This window comes from Magallana gigas, chromosome 3 (genome assembly GCF_963853765.1).
Source record: "Magallana gigas chromosome 3, xbMagGiga1.1, whole genome shotgun sequence".
Lineage (NCBI taxonomy): Eukaryota > Metazoa > Mollusca > Bivalvia > Ostreida > Ostreidae > Magallana > Magallana gigas.
Window position 1 is genome coordinate 24696087 of NC_088855.1, and position 14912 is coordinate 24710998.

The following is a 14912-nucleotide window of genomic DNA, read 5'->3' on the forward strand; positions in this document are numbered from 1 at the left end:
ATTAAAAATACTGACAACAAATTCTAATCAGACTGAAATTGCATTTTAGGTGCAAAAAAGTCAAATTCAATGTGCCATGAGTGATAAAATTCAATACTGACACCCCCCCCCCCCATTATTTTTGTATTTTTTAAGTGTGTTTTGTCTGCAGATTTCTATGATATACTTATAAAATTCTTGATACAACAACATTGAGGAGTGGGATACCTTTAAGATTCTTTGCACCGTCAAAATTTATTCAATTTCGCGTTTTAAGGGGGAACACGACGCTACAGTGTTAAATTATTTATTTATTTATTTATTTTTGCGTTTTTCAACACATTAACAATAAGATGTCTTCTACAACAACTATTATTTTCATGACTTCTTTCTTACCTTGCAAGGGAGATATTTTGAATTATATTCCAATTTTCTGGCATTATGAATTTCTTTAAAAATTTCAATCACCTGTAACCATTATTTTATTTGATGGAATTTATTTGCATATTATATTGATTGATTTTAAGAACGGAAACAAATTTCAAAATTATTTACAACATTGGCTGTTTTACGTCGCAACATCATAATTTTATCAAAATATTGCTAAATTCAGCACTTCAAATTTTTGATTCTAACTTTGAACAAAATGTAATGGCACATAAAAAAATTTTTAATGATTAAAAAAAAAATTACATATTAACCTTAGCATGTGCTTATAAAAAATTTTCATGGCGAGTTTCTTGACATTCAAGGGAGATACTACAATAGAAATTACCCCTTCCCCTTATTCTGGAATTATGACCTTTTGTGACAAATTCTGTTTTGAACCATCAAAAAAGTAATGCATTTTTTATATTTATCAATTAACATGAACATAATAATTATCGGAATATCTAAAACTAAAATTAAACGCTGTTGAGTGATTATGTACATTTACATTTCTAAAATTAAAAATGTTAAATTTACCCAAACTCACTTGTGAAACTGACTACTTTTAAGGAAGGAGACTTCTCGTTATCAAACATACTTCTTATGATAAGAAATTCATGAGATTTTGACACAGTTAAACAGATCATATAACCAAATGATTCTATCCGTTTATTTCAAATCTGACCTTCTTGTTTTCGCATAAAGGTCAGGTCAAGGTCACTACCTTTTTCCTTAACTTAAAGGAGGATAAAAAAAAATGTAGTTCTTTGCAGTTATGTAGACATATAATTAAGATATGGAGATTCTATTCTTTAATGAAATGATAGAATATTAGAATGTCTATCAGCTTTCACTACTAAATTGGAATAAGTATTTAAACTAAAATTGGTATTGCTTAGCCCGCATTTCCTCTAATTCTCATAAATTTTAAAGATATTTTAATTTTTTTTATGCTTCCAATATTAAAATATTCTGATTTTTACATATTATAAAACAATTACATAAAGATATAAATTGACAGAAAATATAATAAAGTGACTATTGTATAAGAGAGAAAAACTTATTTTAGTTATTTTTTCACACGAATCAATGTATAGAATAGAATGGACGCTTTTAAAAGCTTATAAAAATGTAATTTGAAAGGCAAATCATTTTTTAAAAACATATTCTGAAACTCAAGTATTATATTAATTGCTCACAGTAGTTAAAAATCCAACATTAATGTCATCCCATTTTTAAGAACAATAACATTAATGTTATTGTTTTTAAAATGCTAAAACAGACTCATTAATTAATCTACAGCAATTCTGAATTGCAAAACATGTGATATATTCCTACGCCATTGTTCCGCCGTAATATAGTTCTTGTTAGATTCTGAACATTGATTACTATTTCTATGCCAAGTTGTATGATAAATGTAGTAAAAACGAAAGAAAAATGTAGTATTTTAATTTCCTTCCATCTTCAATTTTTTAATGAACAATTAATCAAATTTACGTTTGACAAGTCGAAAGCCAGATTAAGCCACATCTTGTTTGACGTCATAATGGATAAATGATAAAATATCATCATACAATCAAATCAAATAAGACGTCGTAATAGAGTAAGCACATCAATGCATCATTGCAATGATAGTCACGTGATCACCAACCTGTTTCCCCATAATGTTATTTATATAAAATGGTTATTGTTGCGGCATTAGGCTTGAATAACAAACGGTATAGATTAAATTAATACAAAATTGCACGCGAATTGAGAAAAAGCACGAAAGGAAAAGGTCAAGTCTAGCCCTTATCTTGTTTGATTTTAATCTCTTTCGGCTTACAATGAGCAGCTGATATAAAACTTTTACCGTTTGTGTTTCTTTTTCTATGCTGTCAAAAGACTATGTTGAAACAGCAATATATCTATGTTCAGTTAATTACCTGTAGGTTAAATCATGTTTCTAGACAGCTCATTTTTCTTATTTTCATTATAAGACTCCTAAAAATGAATTCGTTTAAGAAATATTCAAATGTTTACCTTGTCTTTTAACCACAGAGATATTACATCAATTGGTGCTATTGTGATTTGATAAATGATTCGAAACCCCTTTAGATCACAGATCATAGAGATGAATTCACACAGGTCTATTTATTCTTCCATTAATGATCGTAGAGGTGAAGGAAACAACTTACTTTTTTTCTTATTTCATCTATTATATAACCTAACTGCAATATTTTGCTATTACATTGATGGTATACTAAATAATATTTTGGATAGCTACATTATCATTTATATATCTAGAAAGGGTGTTAAGATAGAGATAAAACCTATCATTTATTCGGACTAGTATGCATTTATGAATCGCCATTGATTTTTTTTTTCATTTCTATTTTAGGTAACAACAGAGACGGTCAGTACACTGCACTTTCAACGTTCATGGGGAATTTCTTCTGTGCATGGTGCAAAGCCCATAACGGGATGCAGAGAAGCACTTGTCTTAAGTTTTGCTTCAATGATATAATTCGCAAAAATGGTCGCTCTAATGAACGCGATCAATCAAGTGATCAAGAGAGGAAAAAGTAAATTCGCCCATAATGACTTTATTTACTCAAGCCTTAAAATACTCAAAGAAACTACAAAAATGATATGGTTCTGTTTTTTGTACAAATTGATCATGAGGAATTCCATTATTTATATCATAACTTTAAGTGGTGTTTGTTGTTTTGGTTGAATATTTAATTTGGGTTTTTTCTGTTTAACATCTAATTGTTCGTTTTTTCTGCTTTGTTTCGTGTTTTTGTCCGGTATTTTTCATACATGTACATGTTATTTGGTCACCTGAAAAAAAAAAAACCCTACTTAATTTTGTATATGTCAACCAAAAAGTAAATGTCGCAGATGCGATAAATTCATGAAACCTCACCGTAAAGCGACAAATTTGGAACATTGAAATATTTAGATATATTCTCAAAATAACATATCATAAAAAGCGTGATGCAAGAAAGTCGCCGCACGCCTTTGACGTTATTTTTCTGTCATTAATTGTATCACAGGTGTAATATTCGTCAGTCGAGTGTGAGACAGAAGTGTGGGAATGTTTTTCATACACTGTTTACTACAAAGCCGAAGTAAAATTTTAATCAAACATCGTCTGTTGTTAAAAAATGCTAGAATGTGCAAATCCATGAAGTAATTGTTCTGCTCAACTCATTTAAATTTCTTTATATTTTATTTTTATTGAGAAAAAAATTGTCGTAGGTTCGCTTCCTGACTTGCACTATAGATTCAGGCTGGTTCAAATTATGATTCCCTGGGGTAGGGTGGGGCCGTAAGGGGCGAGGTCGAATTTTTACATAGTAATATATAGAGATTTTTTTCTAAATCTTCTTCTCAAACACAAATTGGTCAGAAAAGTTGTAACTTGTGGGGAAGCATTTTCGGGTAGGGTAGATTCTGGTTTGTTAAAATCTTGATCCCCAGGGGTAGGATAGGTAGCGGCAATTTTTACATAGGAAAAAAATTAAATTCTTCTTGTAAACTTCAATGTAATGATATATGGTTTTACTAATACTGTATGGGAAAATCTTGACATATTATTAATTCTCAACTGCTTAGACCCTGGTAAATTTTTGGGCGCCAATATGGCTTATGGATTATACACCTTATGTTATATGACTTTGAAGTCATCCTGTTTAAAAGTGGCTCAATGTTTAACATAAGAATATCTGAAGAAAAAATATTGAAAATCTTATTGTACAGGATCTATTCTACTACATCGTCCAAGTATTTTGTATATGACTCCATAAATATGAGTTCAATGTGGCTATTGATTGCTCATGTGGCCCATGGGCCTCTTGTTAATGTTAAATGATGAGAGAAGAAAAGTAATCACTCATCATATACTCGTGTGTGTGATAGTGAAATTTCACCTCTGAACCAAGATTCACGGCCCAGGACTCACGTCTTGTCCCTCAATCGATGGAAATTCCTTATCCCACACACGTTATAATGAATGATTCTATTAGAGTATTCATGAAACAATACCTAGAAAATTTGAAATTTATTAAAATATTTTTGACTAAGGGTCAATTGTACCTTATGATATTTCCCTGCATAGTGTGTTTTTGTCACTATTTTAAAATGTATGCATTTATAAACATTTTTATATAAACTTTGTGAAATAAAAGTTTTAATTGATGACAGCTTTATCTTCTTCCATCATTTAATTTGTATGTTGATCAAATTCAAAATCGCCGCCTTTTGAATATTGCGTATCAGGGCTATATTTGGAAGAATGCCGTACATGTATTTATGTAAACTCCCGCCATCCTTTTAGCCATTTATCGCATATCTAAAGCAGTAGATACAGATTGAGGGATGGTTTTTATTTAAGACTGGTGTAAAGCGCCGTTTGGTTGAATCGGTTGTAAGCTTAATCAGGTCCATAAGTAGGCCCAGATGCATCATCTATTCAAGTTTACTGTTTAGTGAAGAGAGGACCAGTACTAACTTAGATACAGAACCATACAGGCTAACGTCGAGGGTTAAGCATAAGCTCCTCAAAACCTAGAAATTGGTACCAAGATATCTGAGACTAGGTTAAATAAAGAAAGACAATTCCTAAATAGAATCTTTCAATTTCATTCCATTTTATATTTCAACTCATTAATCAACTAATATTGTGAATATTTTTTAGATTTTTTCGTATTAATGTAATTTCAATAAAATTTATACAATCTTCATTCGCGATGAATTAGTTTTTTCATTTCAAACTTTATAACGTTTCACTTTCATTAGCATTTTAAAAACAGAAATGTTTAAGAATTTGACAAACAAGGGGTACCTGAAATAATACTAATGTTTTTTAAAAAATCTAGAAAATAGAGTAAATATTTTACTTTGAGGTCTTACGCTGTTGAATACTGGGTCTACTATTAATAACAAATGCATGCAACAAAATATCCTACACTTTAAATAGAGAAAAGAAAGAAGATAGGTGGATAAGACGTGTAAAATGCATGTACACTCAAACTCAATAAATGGGTGCAATTAATGTCGCCGTGAAATTACCAAAAAATTAAAATCAGCAAAATTGTAATTGATTTTTTAATACAAAGTTAGTCCATAAATGTTTCCAAAGCACATAAAAAGATCAGTGGAATGCGTTTATTTCCAGCGAGAAATCTATATTAAATGCTAAAACTGACATGTTCGTTACCGTCGCCATTTTGAAATTTCATTTTGAAGAGGATGTTTTGCCATATTAATTGGACAATGTGCGGAATAAGTTCCTGCATATTATTTTTCAGTAAGAAAATTTAATGATTTAAAAGACAATAAGTTAAGTTCATTAGTCCAAGAATTACTTAAATTAATTTGAACATTGTCTCCAGTTTCGGTGTAAACTCCGTTACTTTAGATATATAACCATCACAAGAGTCGCACATCCTATTAATAAATATAAATATCTTATTAAGAACAGTGTGAGGTATTTTTGTCCACATATATGTTAAAACATTTAATGTAATTCCTTTTGTTAAATCATATCAGTACAAAAAACAAAAAAAGAATGAGCGTAGATTTAAGACTGTAATGTTCGTTACTGCCGAAACTGAGAAAGTAAATGCAACAACTGTTAAAGTGAATATTGAACATACGATAGTATTTGTTGCCATCAAAAAACTGTCTTTGATAAACACTACAATTTTAATTTGAAGCCGCCTAGGCACGTAAATGTTCGTTACCGAAATGTTCGTAACGGTATTTTATGAATCTCTTTGTAATTTCAATCCTAGCTCAAATTGTTTGATGCTAATAAAACACGTGACAAATTGTTGGTTCAGCAACATCCACCATTAGTGCCAAGGACATACTGGAGTATCTTCAAATTATATCCTTGTAAACTAGAGTGACGCACATATCATACGAAAGTATCGAACATTTCATTGACATTTTCACACTAAAGGAAATGATTAACAGCGAAATTATTTAATTTGTTAACAGAAAATATGGCCAAATCAAGAGCTAAAACCCTTGGGAAAGTCTAGAAGGTTATTTCTAATCGACAATGAACTTTGGGAAAAAACTCGATAATCTTTAGGTAACGGACATTTCCTAAAGTTGATTCAAAAACAGTTTAAATATGTTACTCTGAGCGAATATGGTTTTGTTCATGTTTAAGTTGCTATTTCTATTTTAAATGTTTCATCATTTACAAGAAACGAAAAGTTTTATAAAGAATTTAATTAAAATTAATACATTTTGCACATTGTAACGAAAATTACTACACTTGTCTCTGTTATATTACAAACAATATGTTGGGGTTTTTTAACAGATGTCTTTGTAATTAATTAATCCAAAGTGTATTACATTTTCCAAAAACAAAACATGTGCTTTAAGAAATTAAACTTATTTTAAAATTAATGTATCTAAACTGTGCAATATTTCATACACAAATGAACATAAAATCGATATATATCCATCAGTATCAATATTAGTATCAATATTAATTGAAAATGGGATTAGTATCAGTCACTGTATTTCTAGGATGAACATAAATACTATGCAAGATAATCTTTTAGATATGTTTATAATTTTGAAATAACAATTGTTTAATTCTGTAATGTTCGTTACAATAGATGTACTATTTTTTAATCTCTGTTTGAAAGATTTATCAATGCTTTTTATTTTGTTTAAACTGTTAAATGTTTTGGTGTTAGTTGAATGAATAAAATTTGAGCAAACCTGTAGTTCTAGTCTCTGTCTATCAAATATGAAATAGTTTGTATGATTAGATTATGTAACATGCTTTTTGATTTTGTAAAAAAACATATTCGGGTCGTTTCTTTTAGCTGACAATAGATAGAAATTAATCAGAAGTATCAGCAAAAGCCTAATACTGATTTGCAGCTATTTTATGTACTTCATATAAAATAAAATTTATTAGGATCCTTTCCTTTTTATGTCTCTTTGAAGCATCTACAAGCCATAGGTGGATTAGTAATGGATATTTCCTGGCACTAAATAGTCACAGAAAAATGGTCAATGTTTGAACTGAGCTCACAAAAATACGCTTTCTTTAATGTTAAAAAAAATTCAGAAAAATAAACTTTATCTATTAAATATAATCTTTTGAAAAAACAATATTCCACCAATAAGGACACTGTTTCATTTTTCTTCCAATACACACTTTTATTTGCACTCATAGACATGCAGTGTGATAAGTTACTGAAAAATGAAACTATCAATAAATCTAATATTTAAAAAAAAAACTCAAATCAATATATATAATTAACGTATCATAGATTTTTAACCGTTTATGTACATTGTATATTCGATACTTGGAATGTGTTGACTCAAACAGGAGTATTCATACCAAAGCCTCCCAATAGTTTCATTTTTTAGAGCGTCACTGCCTTTTCTTTTGTAGAAAGGGTCTGTGCTCCACATGTTTCTGACAGCCTAAAAAAAGTCTAATGGAAAACAAACCGATTTCAATCAACAAAACCCGTGAAAAGATGACCAACTATACATTAAAAATATCATTTTGTATCCAAACAATTCAACGTTTTCAAAAGATAATACAAGTCCATAAAATCGTTGCCATAGTCACACATAGTATGTCAACACGTACTTTGTACTTTGATATGGCTCAGTGGTTAGAGCACCAGACAAAAGCTAACCTTATGTATCTAAGGTTTTTATGTTGTGGGTTCGATACCACCGACATTTAAGGCAATATTTTTTTCTTATCGTTTGTTAAATATATAATTAAAAACTGAATATAGTTAGAAATTGTGCTTTTGCAAACTTGTATTATAAATTAAATATATTTGAATAGATTTAATTGGAAAACATAGGTAATCACAGATTACAAAGCTAACCGAGACGAGGCATCAACTTTATGAGGCATCACCTTTATGAGACCACCTTTATCACACTATATGAAAACCATAGTCAATGATCTTGGATATTCATAGATACTGTTTCAACACAATATCGTATATCATATGTTAAAATATTGTATGATAAACATTTGATCATGTCATACAGTATCATAAGATACAATGTTTATTAATACAATAATACAAAATATGATATTGCATCCTACGATACTTACAATATATATCATATAATACAATATAATACTGTAATGAATAATTATGCAATATGATATTGTAACATTTAATATGACATTGTATCGTTTTATACATTATTGTATCTAATCACATCATACAATATCATAATATCTAATATATAATACAATTTAGTGTTATATGATACTATATCATATCACATAATACACCACAATATTATAACATATGACATTGTATTGTATGATACTGTATCATATTTGGTTCATAATGATATTGTATCATATGATACAATATGATTTGATAAAACATATCATATGGTACAATATCATCTGCTATAGTAATATATTATATAATACAATATTTTATTATAAAATAGTGTATCATAAGATACAATATTATATATTACAATCTCATATTATACAATTAAATGTATTAATTAATATATTATATAAACAAAAATCATATTATACAATATCGTATCATATGATACGATATCATATGTTTTACAATATCATATCATATGATAAAATATTATAAACTGTAATATAATATGAAACAACATAATTCAATAAAATAACATATAATACAATATCATATTATACAACATTGTATAATAATGTCCAATTATATACATAAATTATCATTATACAATATCATATCATAATGTACCAAAAATATACAATATCATATTGTATCTTTTAACTTTTTTACAGTATTATTCGTGATATTTTATTGTATCATATAAAACAATACTGTATCATATCGTAGAATACTATATAATAGAAATCATGTTATATCATTAAACAGGAGATTTTTTTAGCATCCATGATAATGGAGATCAGACTCTGCATCTGAAGCAACCTCTGCTATCTATTTATATTATAGTTAAATCGACTATGCAAGTTTGAAATAGTGCTATTATCTATTAAACATGTGACCTGTCCCAAAAAACTCAATCTCACCCAACATCCGAAACCTATGGCTCAGATTCAGCATTCAAGCCTGTCCGGTGCATCAGTATCATATGACGCACCATCCAGTATTTTGGTTAAGTTAGGATCATCAATAACTAAGATATAATCATCAGAGGGAACCTGCTCCAATTACTTTAACCAGCTCTAAAATCCTTAACCTCCTCCAGCATCCGAAACCTTTGGCTCAGATTCAGCATTCAAGCTTGTCAAATGCATCAGTATTATATGACGCATCATAATCTTGAAATAAAAGATACCACAGAGTCTGCGTCATCTGTTTCATATTTGGATTTTTTACTGGAAATGGACATTGATGGTAACCTAACAACAAAACTTTATGATATCAATTTTTCTATAGTCAACTTTCCTTACTTATGTAGCAATATACGATCATCACCTGCATATGGTGTTTTTGTCTCTCAGTTAATTCGATATGCAAGGGCATGCTCTTCGTATAAATAGTTTCTAAGGCGAGGTAAGCTACTGACAAACAAGTTGATAAACAGGACTATCAACAGTCTCGTTTAAAGTAATCTTTCCGTAAGTTCTATGGTCGATACAACGACCTTGTCAGCAAATATAATCTTCCATTGGGGCGCATGCTGACTGACGTTTTTTATACTAATTGTTAGACCATAATAAATCACCCAATTGTCTACGGACTTTTCTGTTTTTTCCACCGATTACGACGAAGATCGCCGTGTGACCGGTCAACAGAGGATGCTCACTCCTCCTACGCACCAGATCCTACCTCTATTTTTTTGGAGGCCCGTGTTGCTCTGCTTTGAATTTCTATTTCGTTTTATGGATTTTTGAGATGGTTAACGCTTTGTTATTGTCATTTTTTCATCATCCATGCAAGTTTGGTGAAGTTAAGACCAGTAATAATAATCATCAGAGGGTACCTACAACAAAAACTTTAACCAGCTCAAAAAAACTTTAACCTCCTCCAGTATTCGAAACCTTTAGTTCAGATTCAGCATTCAAGCCTGTCAGATGCATCAGTATCACAAGACGCACCAACCATGCAAGTCTGGTTAAGTTAGGACCAGTAATAACTAAGATATGATCATCAGAGGCCACTGCTCTAAAACCTTTAACCAGCTCATGAAACCTTAACCTCCTCTAAGGTCCGAAACCTATGGCTAAGATTCAGCATTCATGGCTTTCAGGTGCATCAGTATCATAAGGCACACCATTCATGCAAGTTTGATAAAATTAGGACCAGAAATAACTAAGGTATATTTTTTAGCATCCTTGATAATGGAGATCAGACTCTACGTCTGAAGCTACATCTGCCATTTATTTAAATTATAGTTAAATCAACTATGCAAGTTTGAAATAGTACTATTATCTATCATACACATGACCTGTTCCAAAAAACTAAACTTCATCCAGTATCCGAAAACTATGGCTCAGATCCAGCATTCATGCCTGTCAGATGCATCAGTATCATATAAGATGTAAGTTTGGTTAAGTAAGGACCAGTAATAACTAAGATATAATCATCAGAGGGGGGGGGGGCTGCTCTAAAATCTTTAACCAGCTCTAAAGCTCTAAAGCTATGGCTATGATTCAGCATCCAAGCCAAGCAGGGCAGCAATATCAAAAGACGCACCATCCATGGAAGTTTGGTTAAGTTATGACGAGTAATAACTAAGATATAATCATCAGAAGGCACCTGCTCCAAAATCTTTAACCAGTTCTAAAAACCTTAACCTTCTCCAGCATCCGAAACATGTTGCTCAGATTCAGCATTCAAGCCTGTCAGGTACATCAGTATCATATGAGGCACCATCCATGCAAGTTTGGTGAAGTTAGGATCAGTAGTTACTTAGAAATACTATCAAAGGGCACCTGCACCAAAAACTCTAACCTGATACAAAAACCTTAACCTCCTCCAGCATATGAAATTCATGGTGATAGGACAAGTAGTAACTTAGAGCGTTTTCTTCTGGAACTCTAGCTCCGTATCTAGTCACCCGTTTTTGAGATAAACAGCGAGAGTTTAAGGGTGTTGTTTACTCAGGGTTTGAGTTCTCGAATTCGGATTGTTATAAAGTTCAATGTCATGAGTAAAATTTGTTCTAAACACAAAAAGTATCTGTGAAATGAATTATTATTGACATAACATTCGATATTTCTATTATATTATTGAATTATGCCAAAACAAAAATAGACTTTTAGCCAAACAGAGGAAATTCGGACTAAATTTTGCAGATTTTGTTTTTTGCTAAAACATTCTTGGAAGTACTCTAATACTAAAAGTTAAGATTTTATATTTTAGTCTATATAATTTTGCATATTTTCTGGTAGTTTTACCTCATTTATTCATTATAATAACCGTATGGCATGAATTTAAAAAATATTGAAATATGCTAAAAAACGAGAAAAGACACCATATCTCAAAATTTTGATCATTGACCTCATATAAATTATATGCCAACAGAATAAGATCAATATAAGTAGTTTAATACTATAAATGTTTTTGTATTATCATCATTCAATTTTTTGTAAAATTGGATCGAAAACGGGTAGGAATTTGAAAAGTGATAGAGGAAATTCGGACTGGAATATTTATAAGAATTGTGAAGGAAAACTTAATGCTTTGTATGTATTTAGTGTCACTGCCATTCATGAATTGTATTTCATTTTCAAAAGTGTTGAGCAATTTGTATTATTTTCACATTTAAGAAAATTTCAATCATAGTGTAAAAATTTTAAGTGATTTTCCTTTAATTTTCCAAAAATATACAATGGCCATTAACTCAAAAAGTAGGTCATTGACCTACTTTTTTGAAAATGAAAAATAACACTACAATAAAAGGTCTATAACACACAATAGTTGGTTTTTCATTATCATCAGTGGAATTTTTTTTCATTCTGAGTAAACGTCATCCTTAAACCCGAGTTTACATCGAGTTCGACTCTCGATCTAAGGAGGGTCAGGACTCTCCAACATGGCGGACATTGATCCATCAGACGACGTCTAGATTTTTTTTAACGTATTATTTCGATGAGTACATATGATATTATAAAAATAAAGAATAAATTGAAACACATCTTTTATACTTTATTATTAGTTTGTTTTACAACGAATTCCGTATAAAGATCTTTCGAAAACATTCTACAGATATCGACTAATGTATATGGTTTTATGTCTGATTAATTTGAGTCATTTTTTTTTTTAAAGTTTGTGAAAACTTTTTATATCAAAAGGAATCAAAATTTGAACCTATTGTCTATATTTATTTCAATTATTTAAGTTACGTTTATTACCGATACAGGGTCTTTTGTTAATTTAAAAATGTAAAAAGGAACAAAAATAATTGCAAATAGTGCAATATAAAGTAATGCATTACTTTATCTGTTGTTTTTATTTAAGGAAAATTTCAAGGATAGGTACATACGCATCTCATTTTCATTCGAAATTTCAAATTTTTAAATTACGGGGCATGATATTAGAGAAATATTCCATTTTGGAGAGTACATAGAGTTAATTTTTCTGTTCGTCTTAATTTGTGCGTGCGCATCAAGAGGTTGGTATCTAGAGTGAAAACTCGAGTTCCAGGAGAAAACGCTCTTAGATACAGGACCTGCAACAAAAACTTTAACCAGGTCCGGACGCCAACGCCGATGCCGGGGTATACATGTAGCATGATCATTAGACTTCGTCTCGGTGAGCTAAAGAATAAATTCAAAATTGTATTCCACGGCTAAACCTGTAAACCGAATGGGCATTTGTGCTCAGTATTTTATCCTCATATCTTCTTTAAATAAACATCAACTGTGACACTTATATTGCCCCTTTCGGGGCCAGGGATCCCGAGGGGACCCCGTGTCCCTTGGAATCCGGTTTTACCTGAGTGGACAAGTCCTAAAATTAATATAGTTTGAGCGCTAGGCGATCTGTTAAGATTATTCTTTTTCAATCGGGATCGGAAAAAATCGTATATATAGGCGATAAATCTAAACAAATTCGTTATTGCTGAGCAGCTTTGTACCTACTCTTTGGTCAAGACTGTCGTTTGCACTCGAAAATATTATTTTAAAAGAGACAATTCATGTATTGTTTAATCAAGTTGTTTGATTTAGTGATTATAGATTGAATGTACTTCTACTACAGAAAAGTATTTTCACAAATTTTGGATTTCGAACATAAAGTAAATACGTTGAAACACACAAACTGCAATGAAAATGAATAGGCATGTGTGTAGACGGATCCCCCTGTGCTTGCAAAACATGGGATTCAATTTCAGGCACTGTAAATTATTCCATTGTAACGGTGTACTGTTTGACCAAAATGCAGTGACTTTTGAAAATATTTTGTCTGAAGAGAACAAACTTAGAGTTCTAAAAGCACTTCAGAAGTATGACTTGCCTTCTTTGAGAAAAGTGACAGTAGCTGGGGATCATAGGAAGGCAGCTGTATTAATCCCACTGTGCTCTGTAAAAGGAGAACCATCTATTCTGTTTATGGTGCGGTCCAATAAAATCCCTGCCCACCGAGGAGAGGTGAGGTGAGTATATACTTGCTTACCTATTTTTAAAATGACATTCTTTAGCCTCCAAGAAACCATAAAAAACTCTTATAATTTTATGTGTTTAACGGTCAGACGGTAGAACAGCTGACTATAGAGATTCAGTGGGCCTGGGGCAGGTTGGAATCCCTGTCAGGTGTATCATTATTCCACTCATTACATTTGGTGCCCTTTCAACCCCCTGGAACTCACCAGGTCCATTATAAATTTATAATCTTTTGATTTAGCTAAACTCTGCCCCAAGATATTTATGCAGCAACATTTTCGTAAATTATTCGATATTTAGAAATAACTGTGGGTTCAAACAATGTCCATTCAATAGTTTGAGAAAATCCCAAGATTTCTCCATTGAAACGCCCCCTCTATAGCATGTCAGGTTTCAATACACTGCTAAAATTTAAAGTCTACAGGAATTTAGCATTGCAAAAGAGATGATAACGTTGAAGAATTGTGCAAGGTATTCCGAATGACTTCCATTTGGAGAAAAATGTAAACATTTTCCATCATAAATCTCCATAAGAAATTTGTGTTTGTTCCTGTGAATTTTTCAGAATGAAAAATAATAATGTGTCAATGAAGATATCTTGGTAAATTTGATTAAATGATGAAAGGAAATTATTTTTCTTTCTTCTTTAAACCTATCAAACAGCTTAGCTCAGATATAATAATCAAAGTTTACAATCTAACAAGGACGATATTTTTGGCAAATTAAACCTAATGGCATAGGAAAATATCATATTCTTTGCAATTCAGAATTGCTGTAGATTCATGAGTTTATTTAGCATTTTAAAACCAATAACATTAATGTTGGAATTTTTTAACTAATGTGAACTAATGATAAGATACTTGGGTTTCAGAATATGTTTTTAAAATATGATCTGCCTACCAAATTACATTTTTATTAGCTA